The following is a 23,337-nucleotide window of genomic DNA, read 5'->3' as shown; positions in this document are numbered from 1 at the left end:
CGTACAAATGAATATATTGATAGCATAAAAACCACGGATTTTATTTTATTTCCTAATACCGTGGTTTGATTGCAGCAGCAAGGTGGCTTAATAAAACGTATGTTTTACATTCTGAATGAATTGAAAAGGCTCTTTGCAACGTTAGAAACAGAGGTTCTATACATGATGCACCCCGTTTGTTTAATATAGGGATGATTCTAAATGCCATCCTTCAAGTATGCGGTATTAGGCATGATATGTTAAAAATGTTTATTATTATTTTTTAGGCTGTTTAAATATTATAACTTAATTTTTTTTTGCAAAATGTATACAGAATAAAATTATATGACGCTTAAAACTCTGAACACAATACCGCCGATAAAATGTCTAACAACAATCTGGCAATGTTTGAAAAATCATAGCTCAGCCATTTATTGACGAATTTCAAATCTATTGACGCCATATTAATATTACACATTTTAAAGATTTATCCGGTATAAATAGATTTAAAATCTATTGATAAATTGCTGAGCAATATTTTTTTCAAATATTACTAATTTGCCGTTACACATTTTACCAGAAACATCGTGTTCGGAGTGTTAAAGAAGCATAAATCATTGCAAATTTATTTTTTTTTAACTGATTTAAACTTGAAGCGTTCTTAACCCCACGGCAATAAGGCATGGCATGGTACATAAAAAATAACATGTTTTAGCTTTACAAACACCAACAATTTTTTTTAATGTGGCTAACTGTTTACTTTTGCTTATTTAAGGGTCTGGTACATTTGGCATAAGGACGTTTGGCATAACAGACAGTTCGCATAATGGACTTTGGCATAATCGCTCTGAATCGTCGATTTTTTTAACTACACGAGATTTTTAAATTCAAATGGATATATTTTTGGCTCAGGGCTCAATATATTTTTGGTATTGATTCAAATATATTATTCGGTTAATTCAAAGAAAAATATTTTTGAATCAACAAACCGGTTGTAGAGTCAATAATCTGTCTGTTGATTCTAAAAACCATTTTGTTGATTCAAAAATATGTTTTGTTCAGTGGCGTCCCGTAACCTCACTTTTTACCTGTGCACCAATTTTCAAAACCAGATTTAATGCCATAGGGTAGAGAAATACTTCGGCCTAATCGCCCATTTTGGGCCTATCGAGAAGAAAACTTCAAATAAATCCATGATTTCAGAGGTAACAAGACAATTATGCGTTTGGTACGATACTTTAGTTAATAAGCTACCGAACGAAGTCAATGAGAACGCGTGATATGAAAGTTTGCACCCATTATTCTCAAAAACAAAAGAAATCCTCCGACCGAATCAATTTTAATCTTCATCCGATAGGCCGAAGTGAATTCATTGGCGTTTCAATGTGTTAGGCCGAGTTTAGAATCCATAGGCCGAGTTTAGAATCCGTAGGCCGAGTTTGGCGTCAAGAGGCAGTGTTAGACTTTTGACAATATCTCAACGATTAGTTTCTCTTTATCAAATCTTATGGTACGTACGGAAAGGTAAATAAATTTGGAAGCCATCAGTAATAAAAACATTCCGTTTGTTGCTAAACTACAAAATGGTGAGTTGACAACCTGGAAGGAGCGGAATACCTAGCCCTGGTCCTCACAAGTTCCTACTTCACGCCTCCTCGAGTCATATGATAACAAAAGACTACCAGCTGAAACATGGACACAGCTGGTTGGCGTAGCCTGGGCAATGTTGCCAGTCCGGCAATAGCAAAGTGAAGAGGTGCGACGCGAACACTGGCGCGGTAACCATAGTACGGTGATAGAGGAAATGCTTCACCAAACCTGAGCGTCTGCTCACCATGGAGGTGCGGCTCAAAACGGCGTCTGTTCTCCATGTTAGGAGCGGCTGATCACCGTCCTAGTGCCAGCGTGGGACTCTAAACAGAGCTGTGCACGATGGTCCCCCGGCGAGACAGGGGGTTGGGGCAGGCCCAACAAGCCGCCCTGGAAAAAAAACAAAGTTGCAAATACCGAAGAAAGAAATACGGATCGGAACAATCGGCACAGACCTACGCGACGAAATAAGGACTACGATTGGAAACTCGGAACATGGAACTGCAAATCGCTCGGCTTCCCGGGTTGCGATAGGTTAATCTATGATGAACTTCAACCACGCAACTTCGAAGTCGTAGCACTGCAGGAACTTTGCTGGACGGGACAAAAGGTATGGAAAAGCGGGCATCGAGCGGCTACTTTCTACCAGAGCTGTGGCACCACCAACGAGCTGGGAACCGGCTTTGTAGTGCTGGGTAAGATGCGCCAACGCGTGATTGGTTGGCAGCCGATCAACGCGAGGATGTGCAAGTTGAGGATTAAGGGCCGTTTCTTCAACTACAGCATCATCAACGTGCACTGCCCACACGAAGGGAGACCCGACGACGAGAAAGAAGCGTTCTATGCGCAGCTGGAGCAGGTGTACGACGGCTGTTCGCAACGGGACGTCAAAATCGTCATCGGCGACATGAACGCTCAGGTAGGACGGGAGGCAATGTATAGACCGGCAATCGGGCCAAACAGCCTGCATGCCGTATCGAATGACAACGGCCAACGATGCGTGAACTTTGCAGCCTCCCGGGGTATGGTAGTTCGAAGTACCTTTTTCCCCCGCAAGGATATCCACAAAGCCACCTGGAGATCACCTGACCAACACACAGAAAACCAAATCGATCACGTTCTAATCGACGGGAAATTCTTCTCCGACATTATCAACGTCCGCACGTACCGCAGTGCGAACATAGATTCGGACCACTACCTAGTTGCAGTATGCATGCGCTCAAAACTCTCGACGGTGCATAACACACGTCGAAGTCGAACGCCACGACCCAACATTGAGCAACTACGGGACACCGGAGTTGCCCAGGACTACGCGCAGCAGCTGGAAGTTGCACTACCCACGGAAGAGCAGCTTGGCGCAGCTTCTCTTGAAGATGGCTGGAGGGACATCCGTTCAGCCATAGGTAGTACTGCTGTAGCGGCACTAGGTACTGCAATCCCGGACCGAAGAAATGACTGGTTTGACGGCGAATGCAAACTGTTAGTAGAGGAGAAGAATGCAGCACGGGCGAGAATGCTGCAACACCGCACGAGATTGAATGTGGAGCGATACAGACAAGCGCGGAACAGACAAAACTCGGTTTTCCGAAGGAAGAAGCGTCAGCAGGAAGATCGAGATCGCGAGGCGATGGAAAATCTGTACCGCGTAAACGACACACGGAAGTTCTACGAGAAGCTAAATAGTTCGCGCAAAGGCTACGTGCCGCAAGCCGATATGTGCAAGGACTTGGACGGTAACCTTCTCACGAACGAGTGTGAGGTGATTGAGAGGTGGAAGCAGTACTATGACGAGCACCTCAACGGTGAAGCAGCAGAAAACGAAGGTGGCACGGCAACAGACCTTGGAGCACGCGCAGAAGACGACAGGCTACCGGCCCCTGATCTTCAAGAAGTTGAGGAGGAGATCGGTCGGCTGAAGAACAACAAAGCAACTGGTGTAGATCAACTGCCAAGTGAGCTATTGAAATACGGTGGTGAAGCACTGGCTAGAGCGCTGCACTGGGTAATTGCCAAGATTTGGGAGGAGGAGATATTACCGGAGGAGTGGATGGAAGGTGTCGTATGCCCAATCTACAAAAAGGGCGACAAGTTGGATTGCTGCAACTACCGCGCGATCACACTGCTGAGCGCCGCCTACAAGGTACTCTCCCAAATTCTATGCCGCCGTCTGTCACCATATGCAAGAGAGTTCGTGGGGCAATACCAGGCGGGATTCATGGGTGCCCGCGCTACCACGGACCAAATTTTCGCGATTCGGCAGGTTCTGCAGAAATGCCGCGAATACAACGTGCCCACACATCATTTGTTCATCGATTTCAAATCCGCATACGACACAATCGATCGAGATCAGCTATGGCAGATTATGCACGAGTACGGATTTCCGGATAAACTGACGCGATTGGTCAAGGCGACGATGGATCGAGTGACGTGCGTTGTTCGAGTATCGGGGACACTCTCGAGTCCCTTTGAATCTCGAAGGGGGTTACGGCAGGGTGATGGACTTTCGTGTCTGCTGTTCAACATCGCGTTAGAAGGTGTGATCAGAAGAGCTGGGATAGACACGAGTGGCACGATATTCAGGAAGTCCATCCAGCTCCTTGGTTTCGCCGATGACATTGACATTGCACGGAACTTTGAGATGATGGCGGAAACGTACATCAGACTGAAGGCTGAAGCTAGACGGATTGGACTTGCCATCAACGCATCAAAGACAAAATATATGAAAGCAAGAGGTTCTAGGGAAGACAATGTTAGCCTCCCACCCCGAGTTCAGATTGACGGTGACGAAATCGAGGTGGTCGATGAGTTCGTGTATTTGGGCTCACTGGTGACCGCCGAAAATGATACCAGCAGAGAAATTCAAAGACGCATTATGGCAGGGAATCGTGCCTACTTTGGACTTCGGAGGACGCTCCGGTCGAATAAAATTCGCCGCCGCACGAAGTTGACTGTCTACAAGACGCTGATTAGACCGGTGGTCCTTTACGGCCACGAGACCTGGACTATGCTCGTGGAGGACCAACGCGCCCTTGGTGTTTTCGAACGGAAGGTGTTGCGTACCATCTACGGTGGAGTGCAGATGGATGACGGAACGTGGAGGAGGCGAATGAACCACGAATTGCACCAGCTGCTGGGAGAACCATCCATCGTCCACATTGCAAAAATTGGGCGACTACGGTGGGCTGGGCACGTCGTAAGAATGCCGCACGACGACCCAGTGAAAATGGTTCTAGAAAGCGACCCAACAGGAACAAGAAGAAGAGGCGCGCAGCGGGCAAGGTGGATCGACCAAGTAGAAGGTGACCTGCGGACCCTTCGCAGACTACGAGGCTGGTGAACTGTGGCCATGGATCGAGTAGAGTGGAGACGACTTCTTCGGACAGCAGAGGACAACAAGGCCTTAGCCTGATTGGTAAGGTAAGTTCCCGAAAAAAAAATTACAGTGAAATTTTCAGTGGAAACAATGTTCTAACATTAATATTTATTGTCGACAATAAAAATGATTGTTATAATGTTGTACTCTTCCGAAAACGGCAAAACTGCTACCTAGATGTACAATGAATGTACATAATAAAATGTTGTTACAATGATTTTTATCGTATTTTTAATTTATTTTATTGTTAACATGATTCGATCATGAACAATAATGAACAACTCTATTACAATAAAAATTGTTGTTACATTAAATATTGGTGTATTTTCATTGTGGGTTACTTCACGAACAATAAAAATAAATCTGATTGAAGCATGCAGACTATGAGAGGGTCAGCAACACTGCCAATGTAATTAAGATAGGCGCTGCTCGTATGGCTCTGGCTTTGACAGTTCGTTTGGCTCAAAACCAGGCAGTCCGCGTCCGCTCATATCTTATCCTAGACCCTCTCTAAAGCTTAATGGAGACCTTGTCCGTGCAGTCAATAATCATACAATAATAATAAAAAATTCCACCACTTGAAGATCTCAGGAAGGAACTCTCAGGTGGAAGCATATTTCATGGGTGATTCTCTCCAGTCGAATGCATTAACTTATCAACGACGCTCAACCACCAAGGAGACGTGACCTAGGGATATCGAGCGCAGGGGAGTTGGCCTGCATTTCTCACAAGTTCCGGATCGAATCTCGATCCATAACCAGTAAAAAAAGGACCACCCGTAACAGACATACCACCCCCTTCCCTTCCCGGGGCAAAGTTTTATTTTTTCGATTTATTTTTAAAGTCGATAAAGTAGATCTGTCAAGCCAACACAAACACTCTAAAGTACACTGTTATTTTTTTAATAAATAAATTCGCCAACCAACAGTAAAATAACAATAATATATAATGTTATTGAAAAAAAATTATATGGGAAAATCACGAAAATTTCATTGTTAAGATACTTAACAACCCCCCTTTTTTATTGTAAATTTTCCATTTACCATGAAATTTATTGTTTTGTACAACATAAATCAAGGTAAATTTATTGTAGACGTAACAATATAAATCATTGTTAAGACAATAATTTTCGTCTTATTGTTACATTGTTTTTTAATGTATTTTTGTTGTTATTTTTTTTCGGGTTGTTGCTAAACTGCGCTAGATTAAGGAAGACTAAGTGCGGGTTGTGCTTAATAGGCCGGAAATGGGGTAGTTAACCCTATTCTAAAGTGACCAGATATTTTCCGGGCTAATGCGGGACGCCCTGTCCAAAATACTGAGGATGAATGAAAGAACCATTTTTCTAAGGAAAACAACAATTTATTTATATCTAACAAATCTTATGAAAATTTAAACATATTTTTCGGCTGAGTGCACCTTTTTAAGCAAAACATTATTTTATGAAATCATCGTATGAAAACTATCACAAGTCTCATCAAAGTTTTGCCTGACCTGTAGTACAGATTACAAAGTATCAACGGTTAGTTGTGTCTTCTCAGTGGTCCAAATTTTGTTAACTACAGAAAACACTCGCTCTGTAACAGCATTAGTTCCTGGTAGACACAAAGCAAATTCTACTATCTTTCTGAGGTTTCTAATTGGAATGCCATTTCTGTCGAAATAAATAAATATCTCTACCCATCTATTTTCAACTTTTGTGTTGCTCTCTTTCCAACCCTTAATTTTGTCTTCATCACAGTATTTCTTAATATAAGCTACTTCGTCGAAAAGGTCTCGCTCATTTTTATCCGCCTCAAGTAAATCATTATTTCCGCTGATGCAGTATGCAGTAGTTGACAAAAGTTTTGTTGTTGTTGTTATTGTTGTTGTTCCTTTTTCTTGAAATGTCATTTCATACCCTTCAGTATTAGTCGAACCCTTAAGAAATGGATTTAAAATTATGCGCGCTCTATCTGGTGGAATTGAAAATAAATAAGAGTGCACTAATTTTCATTTTATAATCACTTTTCAAATGCGGGACGTTTTCCGGGACATTTGGTAATCCGGGACGTTTTCCGGGACACTTGTAAATGCGGGACATGTAGGATAAATCCGGGACTGTCCTGCAGAATCCGGGACGTCTGGTCACTTTACCCTATTCATACACACTTAGAAATTTTCGCCGACTTCGGTAATTTTTACCGAAATCTGAACAGCGGTAACATTTAGGCAATTTAATTCAATTGCTTTTCAGTTACTTTGAAACTAAATCTATACTCAAATGACAAGGTTTGATCGTTTAAACAAGGTTGAACATGTTTTGTAATTATTTTTGTAATTCAATGGACTTTAAAATGAAAATGAAGGACAGCTGTTCTGATTTCGGTAAAATTTACCGAACACGAAAACAAAATCTTAGTGTGTACTCGAATCGGTTGAAAAATACTCTTTATCTTCTAGTTTTCTCGATATCTGTCCATTGCAAGCAATATTTTGATAATTGTTTATGTTTTGAGAGTTGGTGCACAGGTAGTGTAGCTTCAAGAGTCAAGTGGACTGTAAAAACCGAAGGGCTCAGCGTTTGCAAGAATAAAAAACACATCCGCATGCGTGAGCTTCTTAACAATGACTAATTTATTTCCTTTCTCTTTACATTGGATGAAACTTAAGGTTGGCGACAGTGAATTTAGGTGTGAAGGCATTAGATATGAAAACACGGTAAAAGTTGGATAGTGGGAAAAACGACAATTGTTCCGTTGTACATCCTCCCGGCCGTTGAAATGCTGAATTTCAAACTTCCGGCATAGTTTCAGGATTAGCCGCATCTTCTTCGTCTAACGGCAACAAGCACACATTCTTCACCGCTCGTTTGATGATCGAATCCTTCGTCTTCATTGTAACCACTCGTACGTGGCCATCCTGGCCCGGATGTAACTCCGTGATACGCGCAAGACTCCACTGAAGTGGAGGTAGATTATCGTCCACGATCAACACTAACGCGCCAATCTTGAACTTGGTGATCTTGAAATCCCGTTGACGCCGTTGAAGCTCTTGGAGATAATCTGTCGACCAAGTCCGCCAATACTTTTGCCTCAAGTCCTGAAGAACCTGCCATCTAGACAGCCTGCCGACTTTAACGTTTTCGTACGATGGTTCTGCCAAAGCCTGAAACTCCCGGCCGATCAAAAAATGTGCCGGAGTAATAGGTGTCATATCGTTTGGGTCGTCCGATGATGGAATCAACGGGCGTGAGTTCAACGTTGCTTCTATTTGTGCCAATGTCGTTGACAATTCTTCATATGAAAGTTTGTGATCGGCCAGAATCGGCCGGAGGTGAAATTTGGCCGATTTCACCCCAGCCTCCCATATCCCTCCGAAGTGTGGACTACGGGGAGGTATAAAAGACCAATCGATGTTTCGCTGAACGCGAAATTCATTCAGCCTCTTCTGATGCATTTCCGTTTCGAATAGCTTGGCAAGTTTTGCTAGTTCGGTATTCGCACCAACGAAGTTGGTGGCATTATCTGATATAATCTTTGAAGGTAGACCCCTTCTGCTCACAAAACGTTGAAGGGCAGCCAAGAACGCATCGGTTGAAAGACTTGAAACTGCTTCCAAATGTACAGCCCACGTAGCCATACACACAAAGACGCATACGTACCCTTTGGTCATCACACATTTTTTAACAGAAACCGCAGCCTTCAGTGTGAACGGTCCGGCGAAATCCACCCCGACGTTGGCGAATGGATACGTTGCTTGTACTCTGTATTCTGGCAAATCTCCCATCAACTGCGTCGCTCTCTTCGGGTTTGCTCGATAGCAAGGTGTGCACTTATGGATCACATTTCGAATAATATTCTTGGCTCTAAGCGGCCAATATTGTTGTCTCACAACAGCAAGCAATGCACGCTGACCAATATGCATGTTGCTCTTATGAAGATAGCGGACAATGGCAATCGTCACTGGATGGCTTGCAGGCAGAAGTAACTGATGTTTACTGCCGTAAGGAATCTGAGTGTTTCTAATCCGTCCTTCCACTCGAAGTATGTCATCCTTCTCATCGATGAAAGGGTTCAAGCATTTCAACGGATACTTGAAGTCCTTTTCCTCCGTCAACGCTCTGATTTCCTTTTCGAATCCTTCCCGTTGAACTAAACGCACAATTAGCAACACTGCACGTTTCATCTCATCAGCTGTCAACAACCCTTTGGTAAGTTGCTTTCTTCTACTTCTGATGAAATCCGTAAAACGAATCACGTATGCCATGACTCGTTGCATAATCGAAAATCGACTGATATTGTCAAACATTTTCAGCAGAGATGCCAGATCTACGGAAATCTCCGTAGATCTACGGATTTTACAATTTTTTGCGGAAATACGGATCCGTAGGTAAAATCTACGGAATTCGGTACAGTTTCTACGGATTTTTTTCTTCAGTGTACGTTTCCCTTCAGAATCGAATTTTACAATCTGATTCTGAAGGCAAAGAAGCATAAAATAATATAAACCCTACAACTTGTCAACCGTTTTCTTGCTCACTAGAGTTCTCTACCTCCGTTAGTATTAGTGAGAAGTTTCACTAATACATGCATTTTACTGGTTGAAAATAAAAAAACAATCCGCTGTCAGTCGAACACTTTGACAGCTGATTTCGTGGTTGAAAATAATAAACAAACCGATTTACAGGGCTGCGCTAGCTAGGTTGTATAAGTGAGATGTTGCGTCGAGAAGTCACTTATCCGCTTTTTGAGTAAACAAACGTCAGACTGTGCGTGAAACATGGCGGCCTTCGTACTATCTCTTCACTCCGTCGAAAGTTCTCATAATATACCAGCCCAGTGGCAGGCGCGTAGGCAGCATGTTATACCGTGACAGCGGGCCCAAAACAGCAAAATAAATTATTTGAGCCCGGGACATGCTGCCTACTGTCAAACGCTGCTGTTGATATAGGCCTTGTCACTGGCCTGTAATATACAGTCAATCTTTGCATGAAGAGAAACATTTTCGACGGTGCCGTGTGAAGGCGAATAAAAGTCATGTCGAGACCAGTCTTGTAAGCGGTCACCGTAGTCGACACATTTTCTGTGATAATCGACTGCCTTTGCTTCCGACACTTGCAAAACAAGCTTTCAAATTACAGTACCAAACTAAAATGTCATACGACACTGTCGCCGAAGACCATCACGGATGTAAGTATTTTAGTTTTTCTCATAATAAGAGCTGCTGATGTTTTGCTTGTGCAAGCAACGATGTCATAGTAATAACCTTTTTTGATCAGAAATGGTTTAATTTACACCAAATTGAGGAATTAGAACGAAATCGTATATGTCATAGAATAGTCATTTGATAATTTTCTTTTTGCTCGAATGTTGTTCTACCGTTTGCGTTATGTAAGAGAGACGACGCTCTCTTCCCCGTCAGCTCGATGATGATCAGGCCTTCAACGTGTTCATCAAAAAGCATGTAATCCATAAGTCGTCGTACTTGTCCGGCTTTATAAAGGAAACTACGATTAAAGCGTGGCTTTCTTATTAGAGTACGACAGCACTGTACCACCGCTACGGGATCACAATTGATCAGATCGCCATAGATGGTCTTGAAACCCCCCTGTAGTGGATCCTCAAATTGAGCTGGAAACCATTGCCGTGGATAATGAGACAGAATCGCTGCTTGGGCAACAGGAAACGCTCCTTTAGAATGAGAACACATGCCTGGAGATCGCTCGCGCGCAAAACAGGGTTCCTCTGTCTTTAATTTATGACGAGCACGGCGAAAAGATAGCTTTTCCTGCCATTTGTTTCGGCCATCTACGGAAATTCAAGCCAGTGGTTCGGGTGACATATTTCATGATGGCATCCAGTGAAACTCGTCGTCAAGACAGGCGTGTGGCCAAACCACATTTGTTGTGTATGACAATGAAAGTTCTCCGGCTTAGAGTTTCCGAAGGCTTGCAATGTACTTTTAAATGCACGGCAACCGCAAACATTACACGTGGACCTTAAGGACCGCCTTATTCATGGAGCAGTGCATTTAGCGAAATCTATCCGTCCTCAAATCAATACCGAATTCAGTACAGTATTGGCAACAAAGGAAGAGAAATTTGTTCACCATGATACGACAATTGGGAAAGCCTACGATCTTCATCACACTCAGTGCAAGTGAGATGAAGTGGCCCCATTTGTTGAATCTCCTACATCGATTGTCAGAAGGACACAATGGCAATGACTTAATAGATCCTATCCAGGAATTGACTGCACTACAAAGAGCAACTCTGATGAATGATGATCCAGTCACGTGCTGCGTGTAATTCAACAAGCTGGTTGACACGATTGAATTTCAGCACCGTGGAAGTCCTCACGCGCACATCTTGCTATGGCTGAACAAGGATCCCCGGGAAGCAATCAGTAAAAGTATGCCAAAAACTACAGGTGCAACAGTATCATGCTATTCATGCCAGTACTACTATCGGCCCTTTTCAGGGCCACCAAGATTTCCCAAAAGAGCTAAATTTCTGAACATGTCCCAACTTAAATTCATATCAAAAGCTTCTTTTCAGGACAATCATATTCATACTAAAGAGTATAAACAGAGAGAACCCCACTCAAATTCCTATTCCTACACAAAACACAAGTTCTGCTGCAGTTAACAAATAACATTTTTTATATAGAGACTACGTAGTCCGACGTCACCATTCGTACAACCCCAGAGGGCTATCTCTAGTATTTTTTTTTTTCAAAAGTTCTTTCATCGATTTATCATTTAACGTAAAGTATCACATTAGAGCTAAAAAAATAACAGCTTCGACAAAAAAAAAATCCGTAGAAATCCGTAGATTTTAATAAGTCTACGGAATTGCATAGAAAAAAAATCTGGCATCTCTGATTTTCAGTGTGGTGCTGATAATCAAGTTGAGAAGAACGATTCCCCGCACCTCCGGAATAATCTCTTCTGGAATCGGAGGAGGAGTGTCGATTCGGAACATCACATGTTTCAAGAATTCTGGCTCTGTCCACCAAATTTCCTGACTCCGCAATTGGTTCGGTTCAACACCTCTTGAAATGAGGTCTGCCGATTTCGATTTTGACGGAATGTATCGCCAATCATATCCGTTCGTCAGCATTTGGATTTCCTTTACCCGGTTTCCAACGAAAATCTTCAGCGTTTCTGGAGGTTTCTTGATCCAACAAAGCGTTATCTGGGAGTCGCTCCACAAAACCACGGATGAAAATGTTATTCCCATGGCTTCTATCAACTTCACAGAGAGGCGAGACAGCAGAAGAACTGCCTGTAGTTCTCCTCGTGGTGTCGTAACTTCTTTCTGTGTTCCCTTTTTCTTCGGCAAGATTCTCGATTTACTGCATATCAATTTCATTTCAGCTGTACCATCATTGAACACCGATCGTGTGTAGAGACAGGCTCCGTATGCAAGATCGGATGCATCGGAAAATCCGTGTAATTGTACAGCAATACAACCTTGAGTCAACACGTAGCGTGGAATCTCCAATCCGTTCAACTTCTGCAAATTGATCCGAAATTCCGTCCAGAGCACCACCAAATCTTGCGATAGTACGTCGTCCCAATGAAATTCAAGAAGCCACAACTCTCTCATTATCAGCTTTGCCGCAGTAAGCACTGGTCCGAGAAAACCCAGCGGGTCGAAGATCTTGGAAATCTCGCTCAAAATTACCCGCTTCGTCAGCTGCACTGACGTTGATGACTTCGGAATATGGAAAGTGAATAAATCACTTCTTGGGTCCCACACGATTCCAAGAGTTTTCATCAGACAATTGACAGTCGCATCATCAATCGTCACAAAGTTTTCACGTTTTTCTTCGGGAACCATTTCCAACAGTTCTTTCGAATTCGAACACACCTTGTGTATGCCGAACCCGCCGTCGTGTAGCATGCTGGTAATCTGTCTCAGTAGCTCCATAGCTTCTTCCAGCGTATTCGCACCAGCAAGCATATCATCGATGTAGAAGCATTTTTTCACAGCCGCCGCTGCAAGGGGAAAACACTCTTCTTCTTCATTAGCAAGCTGCCTTAGCGCCATCGTTGCCAAGAACGGTGAAGATGCAAGCCCATACGCCACTGTCTTCAACGTATAGACTTTCAGAGGTTCATCACGGTTAGTTCTCCAAAAAATTCGCAGAAAATCGTCGTCCATCCAAACCTGCCTGTACATTTTCGGGACATCTGCACTGACAGCGTACTGAAACGATCGAAATTTCAGGTGATCAAATCGTTCTGTACTGTTGGACCAACCATTTGAGTTTGGTTGATGGACACTCCGGAAGACGATTCCGCTGAACCATCAAATACTACCCGCAATTTAGTTGTGGTACTAGTTGGCTTCAAAACACAGTGATGAGGAATGTAGAAAGCATTAGTCGAATCTTCGGTCGGTGAAGGCGTAATTTCAACCATGTGCCCCATTTCTTCATATTCTCTCATAAAGGCAACGTATTGCTCTTTCAGATTCGGATCCTTATCCAGTCTTCGTTCGACAGCCAAAAACCTTTTCCTGGCCATGCTTTCAGAATCGCCCAACTGCTCCTTCACGTCGTTGAAGGGCAGCCGAACGAAAAATCTTCCGTGGTCATCTCGTCGGTACGTCTCGAGAAAATGAGCGACGCAAGCATCTTCTGAACCGTCACTTCGTCATAGGAATCGAAATGCCAAAAACGTTCAAGTAACTTACCGATGTTACCTCAGTTACCATCGTACATAGCGAACCACCAACGCCCAGTTGGTTGGTTGGAATCAGACCACTCACAATCCAACCAAGAGATGTCTCCTGCACTGCTGGCAAGTTATCAGCCAAGTTTAACTGACCATGCTTGATCAATTTGAAGAAAAGACCAGATCCAATCAGGACGTCTATCTGACCGGGAACGTTGAATCCGGGATCGGCAAGCTCGATGTTTTCTGGAATCTTCAACTGGGTTGCTTCGAAGTGCTGCATCGGAAGCTCACCCGTAATCTTCTTGACCACCAGGAACTCCAAAAATGATGACTCATATTCACTTACTTTCGATTTGATTCTTGCGTGTACCTTGAACTGAATGGCCATCTCATTATCACCAATCCCAAGAATTGTGTAGTTAGCTCTCTTTCGTTTCAATCCGAGTTTCGAAACCAATCCTTCCGTGATAAAGTGCTTATGCGAAACAGAATCTAGCACTGCTCTGCACTGGGTAACTCGCTTTCCCGCTCCGCGAATTAAAGCAAGTGCTGTAGCCAGCAGCGTATCTTGATCAGCGTCTACGTTTGAACAAAGAACTGATCCGTTGTTGACTGGCACCGAAGAAGTGCCAGGCGTATTCGCCGTCGAGTTATCTAGTTTAGGAACACCACTTTTCTGCTGCGGCAAGGGTTCCACAGACTCAGAATCTGCTGGATGTAGGGACGTATGATGTCGTTTTCCGCACCGTTTGCATGAGTGTTCTGACTTGCACTTTCCCGTTATATGACCCCGTTCCAAACAATTGAAACAGGAGCCACTCTTCCGAAGGGAAGTGTACCTTTCGCTTAGGCTCACTTTTTTAAACGAATCACACTTCCATATTTCATGATCACCATTACAGTACGAACACTTTGCACTAGTAGTAACAAGGCTGTGCGCTTTCGAATCCATCTTTCCAACGGGGCGCACTGTCTTCACAACATCCGATGGAGCCTTGCTACTACGGCTGATCTTCTCATACACTTTACACCTTTCTTTGAGGAACTCCATAGTCGATTTATAATCCGCCAGTTCTTTATCCTTCTGGCTCATCGCCCACGCCTTCTGGGTATCAATTTCGAATTTCTTGGACAGCACATTCAGCAGCATCATCTCGCCCAATCCGTTGACTGGTAACTGTAGGTTTTTTAGAGCATCGACGTTCTTCGAACATGTGTCGATTAGTTTTCATAGACCGGTCGTGCTTTCCATCATCATTACAGGTAAGTTGAACATTGCATCGATATGCTTGTCATCAATGGCCTGCTTATTCTCGTAGCGCTCACGCAACGTCGCCCAGGCTGCATCATAATCATTGTTGTTTATGATTTCCTGGTCGATCATGCCGGCAGCTGCACCGACCAACGAATTTCGCAAATGGTACAACTTTATCGCCGCTGATTCCGTCGGGTAACGAGCCATTACGTTCTCGAACATATTCTTGAACGCAAACCAATTTTCAAAATTGCCGTCAAAAGTAGGCAATGGAGCTTTCAACGGAGGAACGGAGGGCAAGTTGTTCACGGGTTGCACTACCGCCGGCACTATCACGTTTTTCGCCGCCGCATCAATGCGTTTCGTAAGCTGCACAAAAAGTCCACTATACAGCTTTTCAAACTCAATGAATCTTATCTCTTCCGCATAACACACTTCTTCACTGGGGTTAAGGTCATATATGCGATTTTGTAGGTCGTTGTACTCAGTGTAAGCATTGTCTAACATTTTCAATTGCAGCTGAAGATAATGCTTATCTTCCGCATTTGGATGCTGCAACGCGATCTGGATGCGACGCACTTTTGGTGGTGTGAATTATACTTCAACAGTTTCAGTGAGCTTGACGCGCCCTTCTTTACAAACCATCCTGTAGGAAGCTAAATAAGTATTGCGAATTGCGTTATTCAATTTGTTGGATCGTATCGTTGGAAGGAGATTCTTAAATTCCCGTGGATTTCGTTTAAGTGCCTCTGCTGACGGGTCCACACCTCCGTTTTTCCCCTTCATACAGATCGGTAGCTCAAATTGATCTTGCTGTTAAGTGGAGCTGCATACAAGACAAGATCTTTGAAGGGATGGTGGCTACCTTACATACATACATACATACATACAGAGCTGTTACAACAGGCGCGGATTTCGCGAATTTCGCGTATTTCGCGATTTTCGCGGATTTGTCGCGGATTTGAATCTTCAGTCGCGAAAATCGCGGAAACATTGAATAATGTCGCGAAAATCGCCAAGGGACTGATGTGCTGCCACAAAAATTATGGAATTCTTTGTAACCTTTCCGTCCCGGAATGTGTAAATAATCGAGAAATGATCTCAATTCAATAGGTCACACCGGATTTACACGGAAATTCCCTGAGGTTTGTCCAATGTAAGTCATTTTCCTATTTTTCCAATGTGAACATAGCATTTTTCGTTGTCAAATCGTAAACGAATCGTATATATGCGAGTAAATGCCATGTATACCAGATATTCTAGGTTCTCCAAATCGTCCTGGAGTTCAGTTGATTTTTTCTACTATATAAACCAAGACTCCAATAATGTCTGTAGTATCGAAATATGTCCAAACAGATTCAAAGTGTCAATGTGGATTGTACCCGACCTATTGCTACGTATACAAGATGTTATAGGTTCTGAAATCATTCTGGAGATCAGATTATTTTTCTACTAGATCACCCAAGACCAGCGAATCCAAATACATAAAGCAACCTACGATACAGACAAAATGGTTGCTACGACTACCATTACAAACTCGTTCTGTAACATAGCTCGATCGGAGTGGTAGAAGGATAATGATATATTGCTTGCCTGCTTTGTTGCAATATACACGGATGAGGACCGAGATGTTTTTAAGACAGGTGGGCAAGAACTCACGGTCTCCCAGTGTTGGTGAGTTCTTTGCCGTTAATGTTCACGAAAAGTTCACTATTTTGCCATACAGAAATTCAAAACAAAAATTTTTATCTGCGGATTTGGATAGTTTTTGACCTGTTTCATACGACCGGAAGGTGTATGCTGGCTACAAATGCCGTGCCAAACTGATTTCCTACGCAATTAATCAATCTTTGATGTGAATTTCGCTAATAAACACGAGGAGCATTTCTTATAGCAAAACTTGCCATAACAAAATGGGCGATTCATTTTAGTAAACAAACTAACACTTCTTCCGACTGTGGCACCTCTCTTACTCGCCTGGGATGAGGACATAGCTTGATATGAATCGAGAAAAGACATAACAAAAAAATTCCCATTAACACACGTGTATCATGTTCAGCTTTACTTCGTGAAGCAGCTTTACTTCGTGAAGCAGCTTTACTTCGTGAAGCAGCTTGCCAACAATTTGCTCGTTTCCTTCTACCGCCCCGAGTTAGTTGTGTCGCACGGGCTGCTTGTCATGAAAAAGAAGGAAGAAGATTATATCATTATTGTTTTCCACTTCTGATATAGCGTTATTATTCGGTTCGTTGATCGCTTGTCATTTTGTCATTTGGAGAAATTTTTGATTCCTTGCCCAAGACTAATTCAATATCTGTAGTATCGAAATATGGCCACACAAATTTGCAGTGTCTATGTGGATCATGCCAACGTGTATGCCAAATGTTCTAGGATTTCCAAATCGGTATTTCGATACTACAGATATTATCCTAGTTTTTGTTGATCTAGTAAAACAAATCATCTGAACTGCAGGACGATTTGGAGAACCTAGATCATCTGGTATACGTGGAAATAATTAAACATTTTCCATATAAACACTATGAATCTGTTTGGACATATTTCGATGTAAGGGTGTTTTATTATGTTCACTAATTACTCAGAATTTATACAATACATAAATAACTGAAGATGATACAATGTAATTTTAAAAAAATTAAAGGTTACAAACGATACTCCTTTAGCTCAGTCGATAAAGGCGCAGCTACAAAGCAAGTCCATGCTGGAGGCGACTGAGTTCGATTCACGTCCGGTCTTTTAATTTTTCGGCTTGGACAATTTCTCTATTTTCTTGGACATAGGATGGTACAGGCATAGAAAGCTCTCAATTAAAATGTGAAAGTACTTCAAAGAACACTAAGTTGAGAGCAGGCAAAAATCTAATATGCTATAAGCTTGAAATGCCATGTAGTAGTATACAAATACTATTTTTAGGCAATGAAAATTATTTTTTTGGCGCGGATTAGTTTTTGAAGTCGCGGATTTCTTTTCAAAAATCGCGGATTTCGCGGATCAAATTTAGAAAATCTTGTAACAGCCCTGTACATACATACATACATACATACATACATACATACATACATACATACATACATACATACATACATACATACATACATACATACATACATATACATACATACATACATACATACATACATACATACATACATAATATATTACATATACATACATACATACATATACATACATACATACATACATACATACATATACATACATACATTCAAAAGTGTGATAGGTCGAAGAGAGTTTATGCTATGATCCCCTCCTTTTTTCCGAACAAGTACAATTACTCCGTCCTGCAGATCGACTGTTACACGCCCGTTCTTGATCTCGTTCAGCACCAGTAGAAATAGTCGTTTGATTATTTCCAAGCATTTATGGTAGAATTTCTTTGTAAAGCCATCCTTTCCCGGAGATTTGTTTGCTGCCGAACCTGCTGTAGCTGAAAAAAAAAACTTCATTTTCTGTAAGATCATCCATCAGCCGGTCTCATTATTTTCATCCAACGTTCTTCTAGGGTTGAAACGTGCGTCTTCTTCGATGTCCTCTTCGTCAAAAAGATTTTGGTAATGCTGTTGAATAAATCGTCAGATTACCGTTGACCATTTTTATCCATGGATAAGATAGTAGCATCTCGTTGTCGACTGGTGCGATCTGCGATTTGAAAGATTGAAATATCTTCTCCTCCAAGAAAAACAGCATTCGTCTTTTTCTGCGATTCAGAATTGCTTCTGCTTTTCTAACATTATTGCTTTTATTTTGTTGTTTTTAGCTGTACAATCGCGATCCTTGTGTTCTGCATAAGCCCGATTTAGACAAGAATAGTAAAAACTCATGGTGTTGTTGAAAGTTTGTATGAAAATTGAATTTTTCTAACGAAAAAAAGAAGCAATTTTCCCCTTTGCGTAAAAGACCACCAGTCAACTCTACTCAGGATTGATTTTTTTTTTTCTGGCATGTCCAATAATTTCATTTTGCCCGCAACTTTGTCATGTTTTCTTCTGTCAGTAGTTGATTTTTTATTTTCCAAAAAGGACGCTCTATAGCTCAATAGTATCGTATATCCACAGACAAACAGACATAACACTCGCAGGTTGTTCATCGAACAATTATTTAACGGTCAATTTAAAAGTATCGTAGTTGGTAGTACCGCCACCTGTGGCGCGCATAGTCAATTCCCTTGCATTTGACGTTTACACACTACCGCCATCTGTTCAGCGTACTACCCACCACAGTGTACTCAACAGATGGCAGTAATGTTTTAACGACGATGTTTTACAGTGAGAAATATTCAATGTGTTATGTCTGTTTGTCTGTGGTATATCCATATATCCTATCAATTCTAGACATTGAACGACCGCGGAAAAAGGAGTAATCGATCTGCTGATTGAAAGTTTCCTAGTATCTTTCAAATTTCCACTTTCGCATAATCGTTTCAACGTTGGACTCATGTTTGAAATGCCCGTTGCATCGTTACAGTCAATGACTGAATTGAAATCACCTAGCATTATCGTGTGAGTAGGATAGTTTTGGAAGTAGAAAGGAACTGTTGGATTAAATAAATCCTCTAGAATGACTCTATTGTTTTGTCCCGATGGCGCATACAAATGAATCATTTTAATCCAGTTTTCACCGTTTCCCAAGTTGATGCATAAAACCCTCATATCCAAACTTCGATGAACTCGTCTAACTTCTATTCCATTTCGTAGGCTATTGCATTCCCCCGCTGTGTTTTATTGATGTTCATGATCATATCGTATCCTGGAATACAAATAGCATCACTGACTACCTCTTGCATCGCTATTATGTCTAAGTCTAGTACGTAACGAATTGATTTTGTTTGTATTGCTTATACAATTTAAGTTGTTTAAGTTGAGTGTTGCAAAAGTGTATGTAAAGTACGGTACATTATGCACTGGCTCCATTACAATCTAAATCGTTTAATTGCCTCGTGTTTACTTCTCGATGAGCGTCGACTTCGTGTGCTGTCTGGTCCCGGTGTCTCGTCATCCGATATCTGGCTTTCTGGTGAGCGAGTTTGATCTACCGTTGGTCGGTGTCACGCGTGAGTGGTCAATCATGACACTCATCGTCTCGTTCCCTTTTGTTGACTTGGAGCTCTCCAAATCCGCTGCAGTTGTAGCTCCGATGTCCACAGATGATGTCTTCACAGATATTTCTCGAGATTCACCGTCCAATGGTGAGGCCGGTCGTTTGAATAGTGTTGGTGCAGTTTGCGATTGTGATGAAGATTGCTGTTGTTCTGAGGCTGACCGTTTGGAAGCTGGTGGTGGTAGCAGTGGAGATAGTGCCTGTGGTGTGGTTGCAGGTTGTTTACCAGGTTTGTTCGAACACTCTGGAGTAGAGCGGAGATTTGTTTTGTGGAAAGTGTTTAGCTCGATTTTATGAACAGCTGAGTCCGACATTAACCTCCTGGTTGCAGTGACGACATGTCTGGATTTGTTTGGTGTATGTGACGTGCTGTAGCCTTTGATGTTCACAAAGAATGGAATGGGACTCGTCATCCGAATACGAACAATGCGGATCCCACTTGGTGTTTGTGGAAAGAATTGCTACTCGTGCTTAATGGATATTATGTCGCCGTAGTAGGTCAGGTATTCTACAATCCACTCTTTAGACACGTTAGGTGGTAGATGATGTAGTTTCATCTCCGTCCTCAACGTACTATCTGATACGTTGAGTAGTTCCGTTGTTGTTGATCGAGTACTTGTTTGCGAATTCATCAACCACCTCTTACGCAGCCTCCATCAACTCCAGGAATACTTTTCCTTCGATCCGATCAATTTGTATGGTGGCCACATCATGTGGTGTGAGCTTCAGGTTTTTTTGCGATGAAACTAAGGTGCCTTCGTCCCTCAACTTGCGAATTCCACGAATATCGATGAATAAATTTCGTTTCCTCAGTGAATCCAAGTGGGGGCTTGACCAACAAGCTTTAATCCCCTTCAAAAAGGTCTACTTTAATTAATATCTCTACTCGATTATACGTCTGTCAAGCTTGACTGTTCAGCGATAACTGTATTTGTTGATATATTTGAGGTGAGAATTAGGACTATTGTTTTTTTTTTTGTTAATTACTTTATTTGTACAGGTAAATCACAGTTTAAAAATCACTAATAATCTCTTTCAATCTCTTTGATTTTACTTAAGAGGGGTAAGAGGGGCATAGTGAACAAGTGGCGCATAGTGAGCATCCCGTGCATCAGCTTGGACTTCCGGCCGTTCGGAACAAATTTATTGGTGGTAGGATCAATATCATAATGATATTGAACCTACTACCAGTTGATTTGTTTCATGCAGCTAGAGATCCAGGGCCAAACTGCGGGATGCTCACTATGCCCCACCAGTTTACTATGCCCCTCCTCCCCCTTACTATAGATAATAATCATATTTTCCTAATACTTCTTTATATTTCTTTTCTTTTTCTGATATGTCTTGTTTGCATGCTTCTATACTTTACGTATACCTATTGTGCATGAGCTTCAACAATGTCAACAATTTCAGAGATAACAACGGGAGGACAAATCTTGGAAACGCTTCGAAAAATAAAGACATCACAGCATCATTAACAGAGAAGTATAACCAATCCAAGTCAGTAACACATTTATATTAACTGCTTAACACTGATTTTTCATATATTGTCTGTTCATTTTGATAGTTGCCCTAAAATATCAATTTTGTATTTATGTGAAAGGATCAATCAGTGGGAGATGGATTTTCAGTTTCTTTGCATTTTGCAGCACAAATCTAGTATTATGCGTCATTTTCTCAAAACCCCCCAATAACCAACCCCTTCAATCCCTTCCTTTTCCCATTTAATGTTCAAGTGGTTCGTATACACAGCAAAACATTAATTTTGATATCACATCAAAGTGGATGCACTTCAATTGTGTCAAAAATATGGTGTAATATTACTTGCCAAAAAGGACAAAATTATCATTAAAGGGTGATACGGTCAAAATTTGGTCAATATCAACTTGACGTATTTCTTTCAATTTTGCATTTAAAAAACCTGAACACCCCTCATTTTGAAGGTGTGTGTGTGTAGAATGTTGCTCCTATTTTGATTTTGGAATTCACTCTTCAGTTGTCAAAATGCCGTCCAAGCAAGAAGAGCAGCGTATCAAAATTTTGCTCGCGCATCGCGAAAATCCGAGCTACTCGCACGCAAAGTTGGCAAATCAACCGTTACAAATGTAATTAAAGTGTTTGGGGAACGTTTGTCGACAGCCAGGAAGTCTGGATCGGGGGGAAATCGAAAACCGGAAGCCGCTGAGACGACAAAGAGAGTTGCCGGTAGTTTCAAGCGAAACCCTAACCTCTCTCTCCGAGATGCCGCAAATAAGCTGGGTGTATCGTCTACAACCGTGCATCGAGCCAAAAAACGAGCCGGACTATCGACTTACAAGAAGGTAGTGACTCCAAATCGCGATGATAAACAAAATACGACGGCCAAAGCGCGATCCCGGAGGCTGTACACAACGATGCTGACGAAGTTTGACTGCGTGGTAATGGACGACGAAACCTACGTCAAAGCCGACTACAAGCAGCTTCCGGGACAAGAGTTTTATACGGCAAAAGGAAGGGGAAAGGTATCAGATGTTTTCAAGCACATGAAACTGTCAAAGTTCGCAAAGAAATATCTGGTTTGGCAAGCCATCTGTACCTGTGGCTTGAAAAGCAGCATTTTCATAGCTTCCGGGACTGTCAACCAAGAAATTTACGTGAAAGAGTGTTTGAATAAACGTCTTCTGCCTTTCCTAAAGAAACACGGTTGTTCCGTACTGTTTTGGCCGGATTTGGCATCTTGCCATTACGGTAAAAAGGCCATGGAGTGGTACGCCGCCAACAACGTGCAGGTGGTTCCCAAGGACAAGAACCCTCCCAACACGCCAGAGCTCCGCCCAATTGAGAAATACTGGGCTATTGTCAAGCGGAACCTAAAGAAGACCAAAAAAACTGCTAAGGGCGAGCAGCAGTTCAAGGCAAACTGGCTTTCTGCGGCGAAGAAGGTGGACAAGGTGGCTGTACAAAATCTGATGGCAGGGGTCAAGCGTAAGGCCCGGCAATTCGGATTTGGAAAAGCGGAAGCCTAACTGAATATTTTTCCTGAATGTTATACTAATTGAACTTGAAAAAGAAATTTAATTTGATTTTTTAAATAAACGATTTCACCGATTTACACGCGTTTTCTCTTGACCAAATTTTGACCGTATCACCCTTTAATACAGTGCATGAACTAACATTACGTTGCTTTTACTGCATTTGTTTTTTATGTGGCCATAAAAATTACATGAGATTTTCGACATGATTTAAGTGCAGCCTCTTGGATGTAATATTAAAATTTATTTTTTGCTGTGTAGACTATTCACCAGCCCCACCAAACGCTTCAAAATGAAAGAGAAAAATTAAGCCTGTATTTTTTTTG

At 42.1% G+C, this 23,337-nt stretch overlaps 1 protein-coding gene across 8 annotated transcripts in view; it reads left to right on the top strand.

The window, feature by feature from the left end:
- The window catches only part of Tomosyn (syntaxin-binding protein tomosyn), a 235,908-nt gene that overhangs the window by 111,099 nt on the left and 101,472 nt on the right, over nt 1–23,337 (top strand). The window lies entirely within an intron of this gene.

Source organism: Ochlerotatus camptorhynchus, unplaced genomic scaffold (assembly GCF_037179485.1).
Source record: "Ochlerotatus camptorhynchus isolate MF236.1 unplaced genomic scaffold, CSIRO-AGI_Acam_v1.1 ptg000366l, whole genome shotgun sequence".
Lineage (NCBI taxonomy): Eukaryota > Metazoa > Arthropoda > Insecta > Diptera > Culicidae > Ochlerotatus > Ochlerotatus camptorhynchus.
The sequence above is the reverse complement of the archived record's forward strand: the minus strand, read 5'-3'. Positions and strand labels throughout refer to the sequence as shown.